Below are 19040 nucleotides of genomic sequence, written 5' to 3'. Positions count from 1 at the left end.
TGAAATGAACACAGCAAAACCTTTTCGAACGCTCACTTTCGAGCTTCTGGGCCGAAATATACAGCCACGTCACTTTAAGACTCAAAGAGTAGCCGAGACTGCTTTACGCGCATCGTGATTTTGACAAACTTCGGCTCGATTTCCCGGAACTTGGGGGATATTTTGATGTCCCGGAGACTGTAAACTATCTCCTGATGTGGCTCGGTTCGCGGTGAAATGGACACAGCAAAACTTTTTGAACTATCACTTTCGAGCTTCTGGGCCAAAATATAGCCCGAGTTCACTTTAAGAATGAAAGAATAGCCGAGACCGTCTTACGCGCATCGTGATTTGGACCAACTTCGCCTCGATTTCCCGAAACTTCGGGTATATATTCAACTCCCAAGGACTCTAAACTAACCCCTGATGGTCTTGGTCTGCAGTGAAATGGACACAGCGAAAGTTTTTGAAGGCTCACTCTCGAGCTTCTGGGCCGAAATAGAGCCCCATTTTACTTTAAGACTGAAAGAGTATGCGAGACCGTCTTGAGCGAATCGTGATTTTGAACAATTTTGCGTTTATTTCCCGAAACTTGGGGGATATATTCCGCTCAATGGGACTCTAAAGTAACTCCTGATGGCCTTGGTTTTTAGTAAAATGGACAGAGCACAACTTTGGAGCTTCTGGGCAGAAATATAGCCCCACTTTACTTTAAGACTGAAAGAGTAGATGAGACCGCCTTACGCGCATCGTAAATTTGACGAACTTCGAATGGATTTCCCGGAACTTGGGGGATATTTTCCAGTCCCTTGGACGCTAAACTAAGTCGTGATGGCCTTGTTTTGAAGTAAAATGTACACAACAAAACTTTTTCAACGCTCACTTTCTAGCTTGTGGGCCGAAATATAGCCACACTTCACTTTAGGACTGAAACAGTAGCCGAGACCACGTTACGCACATCATGAATTTGATCAACTTCGGCTCGATTTCCCGGAACTTGGGGGATATTCTCCAGTCCCGGGGACTCTAAAGTAACTTCTGATAGCCTTGGTTTGCAGTGAAATAGACACAGTAATTTTTTTTGGAGCTTTGAGCTTGTGGGCCGAAATAGAGCCCCACTTCTCTTTAAGACTGAAGGAGTAGCCGACACCGCCTTAAGCGCACCGTGATTTTGACCAACTTCGGCTCGATTTGCCGGAACTTGTGGGATGTTTTCCAGTCCTGGGGACTCTAAACTAACTCCTGATTGTCTTGGTTTTCAGTGAAATGGACACAGCGAAACTTTTTGAACGCTCACTCTCGAGCTTGTGGACCGAAATATAGCCCCACTTTACTTTAAGACTGAAAGAGTAGCCGAGAGCGTGTTGCGCAAATCGTGATTTTGACCAACTTCTGGTCGGTTTCCCGGAACTTGGAGGATATATTCCATTTCCGCGGGCTCTAAACTAACTCCTGATGGCCTTCGTTTTCAGTGAAATGGACAAAGAAAAGCTTTTTGAACACTCTCTTTGTAGCTTGTGGGCCGAAATAGAATCCCACTTCACTTTCAGACTGAAAGCGTAGCCGAGACCGCCTCACGCGCATCGTGAGGTAGATCAAGTTCAGCTCGATTTCACGCAACTTTTGGGATATTTTCCAGTCCGGGGGACTCTAAACTAACTCCTGATGGCCTTGGTTTGAACTGAAATGCGCACAGCATAACTTTTTGAACGCCCACTTTGGAGCTTCTAAGCCGAAGTATAGGCCCACTTTACTTTAAGACTGAATGATTAGCCGAGATCGCCTTACGCGCATGGTGATTTTGACCTTTTTCGGATCGATTTCTCGGAACTTGGGGGATATTTTCCAGTCCCGGGGACTCTAAACTAACTTCTGATCGCCTTGCTTTGCATTGAAATGGACAGAGCAAAACTTTTTGAACGCTCACTTTCGAGCTTGTAGGCCGAAATATAGCCACACTTTACTTTGAGACTGAAACAGTAGCCGAGACCGCATTTCTCGCATCGTGATTTTGATCAACTTCGGCTCGCTTTCCCGGTACTTGGGGAATATTTTCCAGTCCCGGGGACCCTAAACTCACTTTTGATAGCTTTGGTTTGCAGTGAAATGCACACAGCAAAACTTTTTGAACGCTCACTTTCGAGCTTCTGGACAGAAATATAGCCCGACTTTACTTTAAGACTGAAAGAGTAGCCGAAACCACCTTACGTATATCGTAATTTTGACGAACTTCGAATGGATTTCCCGGAACTTGGTGGATATTTTCCAGTCCCTTGGACGCTAAACTAAGTCCTGATGGCCTTGTTTTGAAGTGAAATGGACACAGCAAAACTTTTTGAACGCTCACTTTCTAGCTTGTGGGCCGAAACATAGGCACACTTGACTTTAAGACTGAAACAGTAGCCGAGACCACGTTACGCGCATCATGAATTTGATCAACTTGGGCTCCAATTCCCGGGACTTGGGGGATATTTTCCAGTCCCTTGGACGCTAAGCTAAGTCCTGATGGCCTTGCTTTGCAGTGAAATGGACACAGGAAAACTGTTTGAACGCTCACTTTCGAGCTTGTGGGCCGAAATATAGCCACACTTTACTTTAACACTCAAACAGTAGCCGAGACCGCATTTCGCGCATCGTGATTTTGATCAACTTCGGCTCGCTTTCCCGGAACTTGGGGAATATTTTCCAGTCCCGGGGACTCTAAGCTAACTTTTGATTGCTTTGGTTTGCAGTGAAATGGACACAGCAAAACTTTTTGAACGCTCACTTTCGAGCTTCTGGACAGAAATATAGCCCCACTGCACTTTAAGACTGAAAGGGTAGCCGAGACCGCTTTGGGAGCATCGTGATTTTGACCAACTTCAGCTCGACTTCCCGGAACTTGGGGAATATTTTCCTGTCCCAGGGACGCTAAACTAACTCCTGATGCCTTGTTTTTCAGTCAAAGAACACAGCAAAACTTTTTGAACGCTCACTTTCGGGCTTCTGGCCCGAAATATAGCCCAACTTCACTTTAAGACTGAAACTGTAGCCGATACCGCATTTCGCGCATCGTGATTTTGATCAACTTCGGCTCGATTGCCCGGAACTTGGGGAATATTTTCCAGTCCCGGGGACACTAAAATACCTCCTGAAGGCTTTGGTTTGCGGTGATATAAACACAGGGAAACTTTTTGAACGCTCACTTTCAAGCTCCTGGGCAGGAATAAAGCCTCACTTCACTTTAAGACTGAAACAGTAAGCGAGACCGCCTAACGCGCACCGTGATTTTGGCCAATTTCGGCTAAATTTCCCTGAACTTGGGGGATATTTTCCAGTCCCGAAGACTCTTAAGTAACTCCTGATGGCCTTCGTTTGCATTGAAATGGATACAGCAAAACTTTTTGAACGCTCACTTTTGAGCTTCTGGGCCGAAATATAGTCCCACTTCACTTTAAGACTAAAAGACTAGCCAAGACCGTCTTGCGGGCATCTTGATTTTGAGCAACGTCTTCTCCATTTTCCGGAACTTGGAAAATATATGGCAGTCCCGGGGACACTAAACTAACTCCTGATAGCCTTGGTTTGCAGTGAAATGGACACAGCAAATTTTTTGCAGCGCTCACTTTGGAGCTTCTGGTCCGAAATAGAGCCCCACTTCACTTTAAGACTGAAAGAGTAGCCGAGGCCGCCTTAGGTGCATCGTGATTTTGACCAACTTCGGCTTGAGTTGCCAGAACTTAAAAGATATTTTCCAGTCCCATGGACTCTAAACAAACTCATGATTGCCTTGGTTTTCAGTGAAATTCAGAGAGGAAAACTGTTTGAACGCTCACTTTCGAGCTTCTGGACCGAAATATAGCCCTACTTCACTTTAAGACTGAAAGAGTAGCCGAGACCGCGTTACGCGAATCGTTATTTTGACCAACTTCGTCTCGATTTCGCGGAACTTGGGGGATATTTTCCAGTTCCGGGCACTGTAAACTACTTCCTGAGGGCCTTGCTTTGCAGTGAAATGGGCACAGCATAACTTTTTGAACGCTCACTTTCGAGCTTCTGGGCCGAAATATACAACCACGTCACTTTAAGACTCAAAGAGTAGCCGAGACTGCTTTACGCGCATCGTGATTTTGAGAAACATCGGCTCGATTTCCCGGAACTTTTGGGATATTTTGATGTCCCAGAGACTGTAAACTATCTCCTGATGTGGCTTGGTTCGCGGTGAAATGGACACAGCAAAACTTTTTGAACTTTCACTTTGGAGCTTCTGGGTCGAAATATAGCCCGAGTTCACTTTAAAGAATGAAAGAATAGCCGAGACCACCTTACGCGCATCGTGATTTTGACCAACTTTGGCTCGATTTCCCGGGAAATGGGGAATATTTTCCAGTACCGGGGACTCTAAAGTAACTCCGATATCCTTGGTTTGCATTGAAATGGAGAGAGCAAAACTTTTTCAACGCTCCCCTTGGGGCTTCTGAGCCGAAATATAGCCCCACTTCAGTTTAAGAGTGAAAGAGTAGCCGACACCGTCTTACGCCCATCGTGATTTTGACCAACTTCGGCTCGATTTCCCGAAACTTCGGGTATATATTCAAGTGCCAAGGACTCTAAACTAACCCCTGATGGCCTTGGTCTGCACTGAAATGGACACAGGAAATTTTTTTGAACGCTTTCTTTCGAAATTCTGAGCCGAAATATAGCCCCACTTCACTTTAAGACTGAAAAAGTAGCCGAGACCGCCTTAGACGCATCGTGATTTTGACAAAATTCGGCTCGATTTCCCCGAACTTGGGCGATATTTTCCAGTCCCGAGGAGTCTAAACTAACTCCTCTCTAACTCCTAACTTCCGCTCGATTTTCTAGAACTTTGGCGATATTTTCAAGTCCCGGGGATTCTAAACTAACTTCTGATGGCCTTGGTTTGCAGTGAAATGGACGCAGGAAAACTTTTTGAACGCTCAGTCTCGAGCTTCTGGGCGGAAATACAACCGTATTTCACTTTAAGACTGAAATATTAGCCGAGACCGCCTTACGAGCATCGTGATTTTCACCAAGTTCAGCTCGATTTCCCGGAACTTGGGGGATATTTTCCAGTCCGGGGGACTTTAAACTAACTCCTGATGGCCTTGGTTTGCAGTTAAATGGAGAAAGCGTAACTTTTTAAAGGGTCACTTTCGAGCTTCTGGGCCGAAATATAGCCCCACTTTACTTTAAGACTGAAAGAGTAGCCGAGACCGTCTTACACGCATCGTGATTTTGACCAACTTCCGTTCGATTTCCCGGAACTTCGGGGTATATTCCAGTCCCGGGGACTCTAAACTAACTGCTGATGGCCTTGGTTTGCAGTGAAATGGACACAGCACATTTTTTTGAACGCTCACTTTCGAGCTTCTCGGCCGAAATATAGCCCTACTTCACTTTAAGACTGAAAGAGTAGCCGAGACCGCCTTACGCGCATCGTAATTTTGACCAGCTTCGGCTCGATTTCCCGGAAGTTGTCAAATATTTTCAATTCCCGGGGAAGCTAAACTAACTTCCGATGGCCTTAGTTTGCAGTTAAATGGACACAGCAAAACTTTTTGAACGCTCACTTTCGAGCTTATGGGTCGAAAAAATAGCCCCACTTAACTTTAACACTGAAAGAGTAGCCGAGACCGCCTTTCGCGCATCGTGATTTTGGGTTACTACGGCTGAATATACCGCAAATAGGGGGATATTTTCCAGTCCCGGGGACTCTAAACTAACTTCTGATGGCCTTGGTTTCCAGTGAAATGAACACAGGAACACTTTTTGAACGCGCACTTTCGAGCTTGCTGGCCGAAATATAGCCCTCCTTCTTTTTAAGACTGAAAGAGTAGGCGGGAGCGCCTTACGCGCATTGTGATTTTGAGGATCTTCGGCTCGATCTGGCGAAACTTGGGAGATATTTTCCAGTCCCAAAGTCTCTAAACTCACTCCTGATTGTCTAAGATGTGAGTGAAATAGAGACAAAAATTTTTGAACCCTTGCTTTCGAGCTTCTGGAGTTAAATCTAAGCCCAGTTTACCTTAAGACTAAAAGAGTAGCAGAAACCCCCTTAAGCGCATCGTGATTTTGACTAACTTCGGGTGGATTTCCCGTAACTTGGGGGATATTTCCAGTCCCTTGGACGCTAAACTAAGTCGTGGTGGCCTTGTTTTGCAGTGAAATGGAAACAGCAAAACTTTTGAAACACTCAGTTTCGAGCTTCTGGGCCGAAATATTGCCCCACTTCACTTTAAGACTGAAAGAGTAGCCGAGACCGCCGTACGCGCGTCGTGATTTTGACCAACTTTGGTTATATTTCCCGGAACTTGGGGGATATTTTCCAGTCCCGGGGACCCTAAACTAACTTTTGATAGCTTTGGTTTGCAGTTAAATGCACACAGCAAAACTTTTTGAACGCTCACTTTCGAGCATCTGGACAGAAATATAGCCCCACTTAATTTTAAGACTGAAAGGGTAGCGAGACCGCTTTGGGATCATTGTGATTTTGACCAACTTCAGCTCGATTTACACGAACTTGGGGAATATTTTCCAGTTCCAGGGACGCTAAACTAACTCCTGATGGCGTTGTTTTTCAGTCAAGGAACACAGCAAAACTTTTTGAACGCTCACTTTAGGGCTTCTGGCCCGAAGTACAGCCCCACTTCACTTTAAGACAGAAAGAGTAGCCGAGACCACTTTAGGGGCATCGTGATTTTGACCAAGCTCGGCTATATTTCCCGGACCTTGGGGCATATTTTCTTGTCCCGGGGACGCTAAACTAACTCCTGATGGCCTTGGTTTGCAGTGAAATGAACACAGCAAAACTTTTCGAACGCTCACTTTCGGGCTTCTGGCCCGAAATATAGCCCCACTTCACTTGAAGACTGAAAAAATAGCCGAGACTACATTACGCAAATCGTGATTTTGACCAACTTCGGCTCGATTTCCCGGAACTTGGGGAATATTTTCCAGTCCCGGGGACTCTAAACTAGCTCCTGATGGCTTTGGTTTGCAGTGAAATAAACACAGGGAAACTTTTTGAACGCTCACTTTCAAGCTCCTGGGCAGGAATAAAGCCTCACTTCACTTTAAGACTGAAACAGAGAGCGAGACCGCCTAACGCGCACCGTGATTGTGACCAACTTCGGCTAAATTTCCCTGAATTTGGGGAATATTTTCCAGTCCCGATGACTCTTAAGTAACCCCTGATGGCCTTCGTTTGCATTGAAATGGATACAGGAAAACTTTTTGCAGCTCACTTTTGAGCTTCTGGGCCGAAATATAGCCCCACGTCACTTTAAGACTGAAAGAGTAGGCGACACCGTCTTACGCGCATCGTGATTTTGACCAACTTCGGCTCGATTTCCCGAAACTTCGGGTATATATTCAACTCCCCAGGACTCTAAACTAAACCCTGATGGCCTTGGTCTGCAGTGAAATGGACACAGCAAATTTTTTTCAACGCTTACTTTCGAAACTCTGGGCCGAAATATAGCCCCACTTCACTTTAAGACTGAAATAGTAGCCGAGACCGCCTTAGACGCATCGTGATTTTGACCAACTTCGGCTTGAGTTGCAAGAACTTAAGGGATGTTTTCCGGTCCCGTGGACTCTAAACTAACTCATGATGGCCTTGGTTTTCAGTTAAATTGAGAGAGCAAAACTTTTTGAACGTTCACTTTCGAGCTTCTGGGCCGAAATATACAGCCACGTCACTTTAAGACTAAAAGAGTAGCCAAGACTGCTTTACGCGCATCGTGATTTTTACAAACTTCGGCTCGATTTCCCGGGACCTGGGGATATTTTGATGTCCCAGAGACTGTAAACAATCTGCTGATGTGGCTTGGTTTGCGGTGAAATGGACACAGCAAAGCTTTTTGAACCCTCACTTTCGAGCTTGTCAGCCGAAATATAGCCATACTTCACTTAAAGACTGAAACAGTAGCCGAGACCACGTTTCGCGCATCGTGATTTTAATCAACTTCGGCTCGATTTCCCGGAACTTGCGAAATATTTTCCAGTCCCGGGGACTCTAAACTAACTCGTGCTGGTCTTGGATTGCAGTGAAAGTGACAGAGCATAACTTTTTAAACACTCACTTTCGAGCTTCTGGGCCGAAATATTGCCCCACTTCACTTTAAAACTGAAAGAGTAGCCGAGACCGCTTTACCTGCATTGTGATTTTGAGCAACTTCGGCTCGATTTGCCGGAACTAAGGGGATATATTCCAGTCCCGAGGACTCTTAAGTAACCCCTGATGGCCTTGGGTGCATTGAAATGGAGCCAGCAAAACTTTTTGAACGCTCACTTTTGAGCTTCTGGGCCAAAATATAGCCCCACTTCACTTTAAGACTGAAAGAGTAGCCGAGACCGCCTTACGCGCATCGTCATTTTGACCAACGTCTTCTCGATTTTCCGCAACTTGGGAAATACATTCCACTCCCGGGGACTCTAAACTAACTCCTGATAGCCTTGGTTTGCAGTGAAATAGACAGATTAATTTTTTTTGAGCTTTGAGCTTGTGGGCCGAAATAGAGCCCCACTTCACTTTAAGACTGAAGGAGTAGCCGAGACCGCCTTAAGCGCATCGTGATTTTGACCAACTTCGGCTCAATTTGCCGGAACTTGGGGGATATTTTCCAGTCCCGGGGACTCTAAACTAACTCCTGATTGTCTTGGTTTTCAGTGAAATGGACACAGGGAAACTTTTTGAACGCTCACTCTCGAGCTTCTGGACCGAAATATAGCCCCACTTCACTTTAAGACTGAAAGAGTAGCCGAGACCGTCTTGCTCAAATCGTGATTTTGACCAAATTCGGGTCGGTTTCCCGGAACTTGGGGGATATATTCCATTTCCGCGGGCTCTAAACTAACTCCTGATGGCCTTGGTTTTCTGTGAAATGGACAAAGGAAAGCTTTTTGAACACTCTCTTTGTAGCTTCTGGGCCGAAATAGAATCCCACTTCACTTTCAGACTGAAATAGTAGCCGAGACCGCCTCACGCGCATCGTCAGTTAGACCAAGTTCAGCTCGATTCCACGCAACTTTTGGGATATTTTCCAGTCCGGGGGACTCTAAACTAACTCCGGATGGCCTTGGTTTGAACTGAAATGCGCACAGCATAACTTTTTGAACGCCCACTTTGGAGCTTGTGGGCCGAAATATAGCCCCTCTTCACTTTAAGACTGAAAGATTAACCGAGATCGCCTTACGCGCATCGTGATTTTGACCATTTTCGGGTCGATTTTTCTGAACTTGGGGGATATTTTCCAGTCCCGGGGACTCTAAACTACCTCCTGATCACCTTGCTCTTCATTGAAATGGACAGAGCAAAACTTTTTGAACGCTCACTTTCGAGCTTGTTGGCCGAAATATAGCCACACTTTACTTTAACACTCAAACAGTAGCCGAGACCGCATTTCGCGCATCGTGATTTTGATCAACTTCGGCTCGCTTTCCCGGAACTTGGGGAATATTTTCCAGTCCCGGGGACCCTAAACTAACTTTTGATAGCTTTGGTTCGCAGTGAAATGCACACAGCAAAACTTTTTGAACGCTCACTTTCGAGCTTCTGGACAGAAATATAGCCCCACTTCGCTTTAAGACTGAAAGGGTAGCCGAGACCGCTTTGGGAGCATCGTGATTTTGACCAACTTCAGCTCGCTTTCCCGTAACTTGGGGAATATTTTCCAGCCCCAGGGACGCTAAACTAACTCGTGATGGCCTTGTTTTACAGTCAAAGAACACAGCAAAACTTTTTCAACGCTCACTTTCGCGCTTCTGGGCCGAAACATAGCCCCACTTAACTTTAAGACTGAAAGAGTAACCGATACCCCATTTCGCGCATCGTGATTTTGATCAACTTCCGCTCGATTCCCCGGAACTTGGGCAATATTTTTCAGTCCCGGGGACTCTAAACTAACCCCTGATTACCTTGCTTTGCAGTGAAATGGACACAGCAAAACTTTTTGAACGCTCAGTTTCGGACTTCTGGCCCGAAATATAGCCCCACTTCACTTTAAGACAGAAAGAGTAGCCGAGACCACTTTAGGGGCATCGTGATTTTGACCAACCTCGGCTCAATTTTCCGGACCTTGGGGCATATTTTCTTGTCCCGGGGACGCTAAACTAACTCCTGATGGCCTTGGTTTGCAGTGAAATGAACACAGCAAAACGTTTTGAACGCTCACTTTCGGGCTTCTGGCCCGAAATATAGCCCCACTTCACTTTAAGACTGAAAGAGTAGCCGAGACTACCTTACGCAAATCGTGATTTTGACCAACTTCGGCTCGATTTCCCGGAAGTTGGGGGATATTTTCCAGTCCCGGGGACTCTAAACTAGCTCCTGATTGCTTTGGTTTGCAGTGAAATAAACACAGGGAAACTTTTTGAACGCTCACTTTCAAGCTCCTGGGCAGGAATAAAGCCTCACTTCACTTTACGACTGAAAAAGCAAGCGAGACCGCCTAACGCGCACCCTGATTTTGACCAACTTCGGCTAAATTTCCCTGAACTTGGGGGATATTTTCCAGTCCCGAAGACTCTTAAGTAACCCCTGATGGCCTTCGTTTGCATTGAAATAGATACAGCAAAACTTTTTGAAGCTCATTTTTGAGCTTCTGGGCCGAAATATAGCCCCACTTCACTTTAAGACTGAAAGACTAGCCAAGACCCTCTTACGCGCATCGTGATTTTGACCAACGTCTTCTCCATTTTCCGGAACTTGGGAAATATATTGCAGTCCAGGGGACTCTAAACTAACTCCTGATGGCCTTGGTTTGCAGTGAAATGGACACAGCAAATTTTTTGCAGCGCTCACTTTGGAGCTTCTGGGCCGAAAGAGAGCCCCACTTCAATTTAAGACTCAAAAAGTAGCCGAGGCCGCCTTAGGCGCATCGTGATTTTGACCAACTTCGGCTTGAGTTGCCAGAACTTAAAAGATATTTTCCAGTCCCAGGGACTCTAAACTAACTCATGATGGCCTTGGTTTTCAGTGAAATTGAGAGAGGAAAACTTTTTGAATGCTCACTTTCGAGCTTCTGGACCGAAATATAGCCCTACTTAACTTTAAGACTGAAAGAGTAGCCGAGACCGCCTTACGCGAATCGTTATTTTGACCAACTTCGTCTCGATTTCGCGGAACTTGGGGGATATTTTCCAGTTCCGGGCACTGTAAACTACTTCCTGAGGGCCTTGCTATGCAGTGAAATGGGCACAGCATAACTTTTTGAACGCTCACTTTCGAGCTTCTGCGCTGAAATATACAGCCACGTCACTTTAAGACTCAAAGAGTAGCCGAGACTGCTTTACGCGCATCGTGATTTTGACAAACTTCGGCTCGATTTCCCGAAACTTCGGGTATATATTGAAGTCCCAAGAAGTCTAAACTAACTCCTGATGGCCTTGGTTTGCAGTGAAATGAGCACAGCAAAACTTTTTGAACTTTCACTTTCTAGCTTCTCGGCCGAAATATAGCCCCAGTTAACTTTAAGAATGAAAGAGTAGCCGAGACCGCCTTACGCGCATCGTGATTTTGACAAAATTCGGCTCGATTTCCCCGAACTTGGGCGATATTTTCCAGTCCCGAGGAGTCTAAACTAACTCCTGATGGCGTTGGTTTGCAGTGAAATGAACACAGCAAAACTTTTTGAACTTCCACTTTCTAGCTTCTCGGCCGAAATATAGCCCCAGTTCACTTTAAGAATGAAAGAGTAGCCGAGACCGCGTTACGCGCATCGTGATTTTGACAAAATTCGGCTCGATTTCCCCGAACTTGGGCGATATTTTCCAGTCCCGAGGAGTCTAAACTATCTCCTGATGGCCTTGGTTTGCATTGAAATGGACACAGGTAAAAGGGGCGCACGCTAGGTTTCCAGGTGGTAGGCCGAAATATAGCCCAACTTTATTTTAAGACTGAAAGTGTACACGAAACCGCCTTAAGCGCATCGAAATTTTTAGCCACTATGGCTCGATTTGCCAAAACTTGGGGGATATTTTCCAGTCCCGGGGACTCTACCCTAACTCTTGATGGTCTTAGTTTTCAGTAAAATGGTCACAGGTAACAGGAGCGCACGCTCGGTGTCGAGGTTTTAGGCCGAAATGTAGCCCCAGTTCATTTTAAGACTGAAAGAGTAAACGAAACTGCCGTAGGCTTATCGTAATTTTAAGAAAGTATGGCTCAATTTGCCGAAACTTGGAGGATAGCTTCCAGTCTCGAGGATTCTAAACTATCTCCTGATGGACTTAGTTCTTAGTGAAATGGACACAGGTAAAAGGAGAGCACGCTCGGTGTCGAGCTTGTAGAACCGAAATATAGCCCCACTTCATTTTCGGACTAAACGAGTAGCCGAGACCGCCTTACGCGCATCGTGATTTTAAGCATCTTTGGCTCGATTTGCCGGAATTCGGGGCATATTTTCCAGTCCCGAGGACTCTATGCTAGCTCCTGATGAACTTAGTTTTCAGTGATATGTACACAGACAAAAGGAGCGCACGCCCGTTCTCGAGCTTGTGGGCCGAAATATAGCCCCCCTGAAGACTGAAAGAGTAGCCGAGACCGCCTTACGCGCATCGTGATTTTGAGCAAGTTTGGCTCGATCTGCCAGAATTTGGGAAATATTTTTCAGTCCCAAGGACTCTAAACTAACTCCTGATGGCCTAAGATGTCAGTGAAATGGACACAGGTAAAATTAGCGCACGCCCGGTCTCGAGCTTCTAGGTCGAAATATAGCCCCCCTTTATTTTAAGACTGAAAGAGTAGCCGAGACCGCCTTACGCGCATGGTGATTTTGGGCCACTTTTGCTCGATTTCCCGGAAGTTGGCGAATAATTTAAAGTCCCGGGGACGCTAAACTAACTCCCGATGACCTTGGTTTGCAGTTTAATGAACACAGCAAAACATTCTGAACGCTCACCTTCGAGCTTCAGGGCCGAAATATAGCCCTACTTAAATTTAAGACTGAAAGAATAGCCGAGAGCCCGTTACGCGCATCGTAATTTTCATCAACTTCGGCGTCATTTCCTGGAACTTGGAATATATTTTCCAGTCCCGGGGACTCTGAACTAACTCCTGATGGCCTTGGTTTGCAGGGAAATGGACACACCAAAACTTTTTGAACGCTTACTTTCGAGCTTGTGGGCCTAAATATAGCCACAGTTCACTTTAAGACTGAAACAGTAGCCGACACCACGTTTCGCGCATCGTGATTTTGATCAACTTCTGCGCGCTTTCCTGGAACTTGGGGAATATTTTCCAGTTCCGGGGACTCTAAACTAACTCCTGATGGCCATGGTTTGCAGTGAAATTCACACAGCACAAGTTTTTGAAGGCACACTTTCGAGCTTCTAGGCCGAAATATAGTCCCACATCACTTACGACTTAAAGAGTAGCCGAGACCGCCTTGCTCGCATCGTGATTTTGACCAACTTCGGGTCGATATTCCGGAACTAGGGGGATATTTTCCAGTCCCAGGAACTCTAAACTAACTCCTGATGGCCTTGGTTTGCAGTGAAATGGGGACAGCAAAACTTTTTAACCGCTCACCTTCGAGCTTCCTGACCGAAATAAAGCCCCACTTTACTTTAAGACTGAAAAAGTAGCCGACACCGCCTTACGCGCATTGTGATTTTGACAAACTTCGGGTGGATCTCCCGGAACTTGGGGGATATTTTCCAGTCCCTTGGACGCTAAACTAGGTGCTGATGGCCTTGGTTTGCAGTGAAATGGACACAGCAAAGCTTTTTGAACGCTTACGTTCGAGGTTGTGGGCCGAAATATAGCGATACTTTACTTGAAGACTGAAACAGTAGCCGACACCACGTTTCGCGCATCGTGATTTTGATCAACTTCGGCTCGCTTTCCCGGAACTTGGGGAATATTTTCCAGTCCCGGGGACCCTAAACTAACTTTGATACCTTTGGTTTCCAGGGAAATGCACACAGCAAAACTTTTTGAACGCTCACTTTCGAGCTTCTGGACAGAAATAAAGCCCGACTTTACTTTAAGACTGAAAGAGTAGCCGAAACCGCCTTACGTATATCGTAACTTTGACGAACTTCCAATGGATTTCCCGGAACTTGGGGGATATTGTCCAGTCCCTTGGACGCTAAACTAAGTCCTGATGGCCTTGATTTCAAGTGAAATGGACACAGCAAAACTTTTTGAACGCTCACTTTCTAGCTTCTGGACCGAAATATAGGCACACTTGACTTTAAGACTGAAACAGTAGCCGAGACCACGTTACGCGCATCATGAATTTGATCAACTTCGACTCCAATTCCCGGGACTTGCGGGATATTTTCCAGTCCCGGGAACTCTAAACTAACTCCTGATGGCCTTGGTTTGCATTGAAATGGACACAGCACAATTTTTTGAAACCACACTTTGGAGATTCTGGGCCAAAATATAGCCTCACTTCACTTAAGACTGAAAGAGTAGCCGAGACCGCCTTGCTCGCATCGTGAGTTTGACAAACTTCGGGTCGATATTTCGGAACTTGGGGGTTATTTTCCAGTCCCAGGAACTCTCAACTAACTCCTGATGGCCTTGGTTTGCAGGGAAATGGACAGAGCAAATCTTTTTGAACGTTCACCTTCGAGCTTCCTGGCCGAAATAAAGCCCCACTTTACTTTAAGACTTAAAGAGTAACCGAGACCACCTTACGCGCATTGTGATTTTGACAAACTTCGGGTGGATCTCCCGGAACTTGGGGAACATTTTCCAGTCGCTTGGACGCTAAACTAAGTCCTGATGGCCTTGTTTTGCAGTGAAATGGACACAGCAAAACTTTTTGAACGCTCACCTTCCAGCTTGTGGGCCGAAATATAGCCACACTTTACTTTAAGACTGAAACAGTAGCCGAGACCGCATTTCGCGCATCGTGATTTTGATCAACTTCGGCTCGCTTTCTCGGAACTTGGGGAATATTTTCCAGTCCCGGGGACCCTAAACTAACTTTTGATAGCTTTGGTTTGCAGTGAAATGCACACAGCAAAACTTTTTGAACGCTCACTTTCGAGCTTCTGGACAGAAATATAGCCCCACTTCACTTTAAGACTGAAAGGGTAGCCGAGACAGCTTTCGGAGCATGGTGATTTTGACCAACTTCAGCTCGATTTACCGGAATTTTGGGAAGATTTTCCAGTCCCTTGGACGCTAAACTAAGTCCTGATGGCCTTGTTTTGCAGTGAAATGGACACAGCAAAACTTTTTGAACGCTCACCTTCCAGCTTGTGGGCCGAAATATAGCCACACTTCACTTTAATACTGAAACAGTAGCCGATACCGCATTTCGCGCATCGTGATTTTGATCAATTTCGGTTCGATTCCCCGGAACTTGGGCAATATTTTTCAGTCCCGGGGACTCTAAACTAACCCCTGATGGCCTTGGTTTGCAGTGATATGGACACAGCAAAACTTTTTGAACGCTCACTTTCGGGCTTCTGGCCTGAAATATAGCCCCACTTCACTTTAAGACAGAAAGAGCAGCCGAGACCACTTTAGGGGCATCGTGATTTTGACCAACCTCGGCTCAATTTCCCGGACCTTGGGGCATAATTTCTTGTCCCGGGAACGCTAAACTAACTCCTGATGGCCTTGGTTTGCAGTAAAATGAACACAGCAAAACTCTTTGAACGCTCACTTTCGGGCTTCTGACCGGAAATATAGCCCCACTTCACTTTAAGACTGAAAAAATAGCCAGGACTGCCTTACGCGAATCGTGATTTTGACCAACTTCGGCTCGATTTCCCGGAAGTTGGGGGATATTTTCCAGTCCCGGGGACTCTAAACTAGCTCCTGATTGCTTTGGTTTGCAGTGAAATAAGCACAGGGAAACTTTTTGAACGCTCACTTTCAAGCTCCTGGGCAGCAATAAAGCCTCACTTCACTGTAAGACTGAAAGAGTAAGCGAGACCGCCTAACGCGCACCCTGATTTTGACCAACTTCGGCTAAATTTCCCTGAACTTGGGGGATATTTTCCAGTCCCGAAGACTCTTAAGTAACCCCTGATGGCCTTCGTTTGCATTGAAATGGATACAGCAAAACTTTTTGAAGCTCACTTTTGCGCTTCTGGGCCGAAATATAGCCCCACTTCACTTTAAGACTGAAAGACTAGCCAAGACCCTCTTACGCGCATCGTGATTTTGACCAACGTCTTCTCCATTTTCCGGAACTTGGGAAATATATTGCAGTCCCGCGGACTCTAAACTAACTCCTGATGGCCTTGGTTTGCAGTGAAATGGACACAGCAAATTTTTTGCTGTGCTCACTTTGGAGCTTCTGGGTCGAGATAGAGCCCCACTTCAGTTTAAGACTGAAATAGTAGCCGAGGCCGCCTTAGGCGCATCGTGATTTTGACCAACTTCGGCTTGATCTGCCAGAACTTAAAAGATATTTTCCAGTCCCGGTGAGTCTAAAGTAACTCATGATGGCCTTGGTTTTCAGTGAAATTGAGAGAGGAAAACTTTTTGAACGCTCAGTTTCGAGCTTCTGGACCGAAATATAGCCCTACTTAACTTTAAGACTGAAAGAGTAGCCGAGACCGCCTTACGCGAATCGTTATTTTGACCAACTTCGTCTCGATTTCGCGGAACTTGGGGGATATTTTCCAGTTCCGGGCACTGTAAACTACTTCCTGAGGGCCTGGCTTTGCAGTGAAATGGGCACAGCATAACTTTTTGAACGCTCACTTTCGAGCTTCTGGGCTGAAATATACAGCCACGTCACTTTAAGACTCAAAGAGTAGCCGAGACTGCTTTACGCGCATCGTTATTTTGACAAACTTCGGCTCGATTTCCCGCAACTTGGGGGATATTTTGATGTCCCGGAGACTGTAAACTATCTCCTGATGTGGCTTGGTTCGCGGTGAAATGGACACAGCAAACTTTTTGAACTTTCACTTTCGAGCTTGTGGGCCGAAATATAGCCCGAGTTCACTTTAAGAATGAAAGAATAACCGACACCGTCTGACGCGCATCGTCATTTTGACCAACTTTGGCTCGATTTCCCGGGAAATGGGGAATATTTTCCGGGACCGGGGACTCTAAAGTAACTCCTCAATGCCTTGGTTTCCATTGAAATGGAGAGAGCAAAACTTTTTCAACGCTCCCCTTCGGGCTTCTGAGCCGAAATATAGCCCCACTTCAGTTTAAGACTGAAAGAGTAGCCGACACTGTCTTACGCCCATCCTGATTTTGACAAAATTCGGCTCGATTTCCCCGAACTTGGGCGATATTTTCCAGTCCCGAGGAGTCTAAACTAACTCCTGATGGCCTTGGTTTGCAGTGAAATGAACACAGTAACATTTTTTGAAGGCTTATTTTCGGGCTTCTGGGATGAAATATAGCCCCACTTAACTTTAATACTGAAAGAGTAGGCGAGACCGCCTTACGCGCATCGTGATTTTGAGCAACTTCCGCTCGATTTTCTAGAATTTTGGCGATATTTTCAAGTCCCGGGGACTCTAAACTAACTCCTGATGGCCTTAGTTTGCAGTGAAATGGACGCAGGGAAACTTTTTGAACGCTCAGTTTCGAGCTTCTGGGCCGAAATACAACCGTATTTCACTTTAAGACTGAAAGAGTAGCCGAGACCGTCTTAGGCGCATCGTGATTTTGACCAACTTCCGTTCGATTTCCCGGAACTTCGGGGATATATTCCAGTCCCGGGGACTCTAAACTAACTGCTGATGGCCTTGGTTTGCAGTGAAATGGACACAGCACATTTTTTTGAACGCTCACTTTCGAGATTCTCGGCCGAAATATAGCCCTACTTCAATTTAAGACTGAAAGAGTAGCCGAGACCGCCTTACGCGCATCGTAATTTTGACCAACTTCGGCTCGATTTCCCGGAAGTTGGCGAATATTTTCAATTCCCGGGGAACCTAAACTAACTTCCGATGGCCTTAGTTTGCAGTTAAATGGACACAGCAAAACTTTTTGAACACTCACTTTCGAGCTTATGGGTCGAAATATAGCCCCACTTAACTTTAAGACTGAAAGAGTAGCCGAGACCGGGTTACGCGCATCGTGATTTTGGGTTACTTCGGCTGGATTTCCCGCAAATAAGGGGATATTTTCCAGTCCCGGGGACTCTAAACTAACTCCTGATGGCCTTGGTTTCCAGTGAAATGGACACAGGAACACTTTTTGAACGCGCACTTTCGAGCTTGCTGGCCGAAATATAGCCCTACTTCTTTTTAAGACTGAAAGAGTAGGCGGGAGCGCCTTACGCGCATTGTGATTTTGAGGATCTTCGGCTCGATCTGGCGAAACTTGGGAGATATTTTCCAGTCCCAAAGTCTCTAAACTCACTCCTGATTGTCTAAGATGTGAGTGAAATAGAGACAAACATTTTTGAACCCTTACTTTCGAGCTTCTGGAGTTAAATCTAAGCCCACTTTACCTTAAGACTGAAAGAGTAGCCGAGACCCCCTTAAGCGCATCGTGATTTTGACGAACTTCGGGTGGATTTCCAGTAACTTGGGGGATATTTGCAGTCCCTTGGACGCTAAACTAAGTCATGATGGCCTTGTTTTGCAGTGAAATGGACACAGCAAAACTTTTTAAACACTCAGTTTCGAGCTTCTGGGCCAAAATATTGAACCACTTCACTTTAAGACTGAAAGAGTAGCCGAGACCGCCGTACGCGCGTCGTGATTTTGGCCAACTTCGGTTAAATTTCCCGGAACTTGGAGGATATTTTCCAGTCCCGGGGACTCTAAACGGACCCCCGACGTCCTTGGTCTGCAGTAAAATGGGCAGAGCAAAACTTTTTGAACGCTCACTTTTGAGCTTCTGGGCCTAAATATAGCTCCACTTCACTTTAAGAGTGAAAGAGTAGCCGAGACCGCGTTACGCCCATCGTAATTTTGACCAACTTCGGCTCGATTTCCCGGAACTTGGGGGATATTTTCCAGTCCCGCGAACTCTAAAGTAACTCCTGATGGCCTTGCTCTGGAGTCAAATGGACACAGCACAACTTTTTGAACGCTCACTTTCGAACTTCTGGGCGGAAATATTGCCGCAGTTCACTTTAAGAATGAAAGAGTAACCGGGACCGCCTTACGCGCAT

Source organism: Orbicella franksi, chromosome 7, assembly GCF_964199315.1.
Source record: "Orbicella franksi chromosome 7, jaOrbFran1.1, whole genome shotgun sequence".
Lineage (NCBI taxonomy): Eukaryota > Metazoa > Cnidaria > Anthozoa > Scleractinia > Merulinidae > Orbicella > Orbicella franksi.
The sequence above is the reverse complement of the archived record's forward strand: the minus strand, read 5'-3'. Positions refer to the sequence as shown.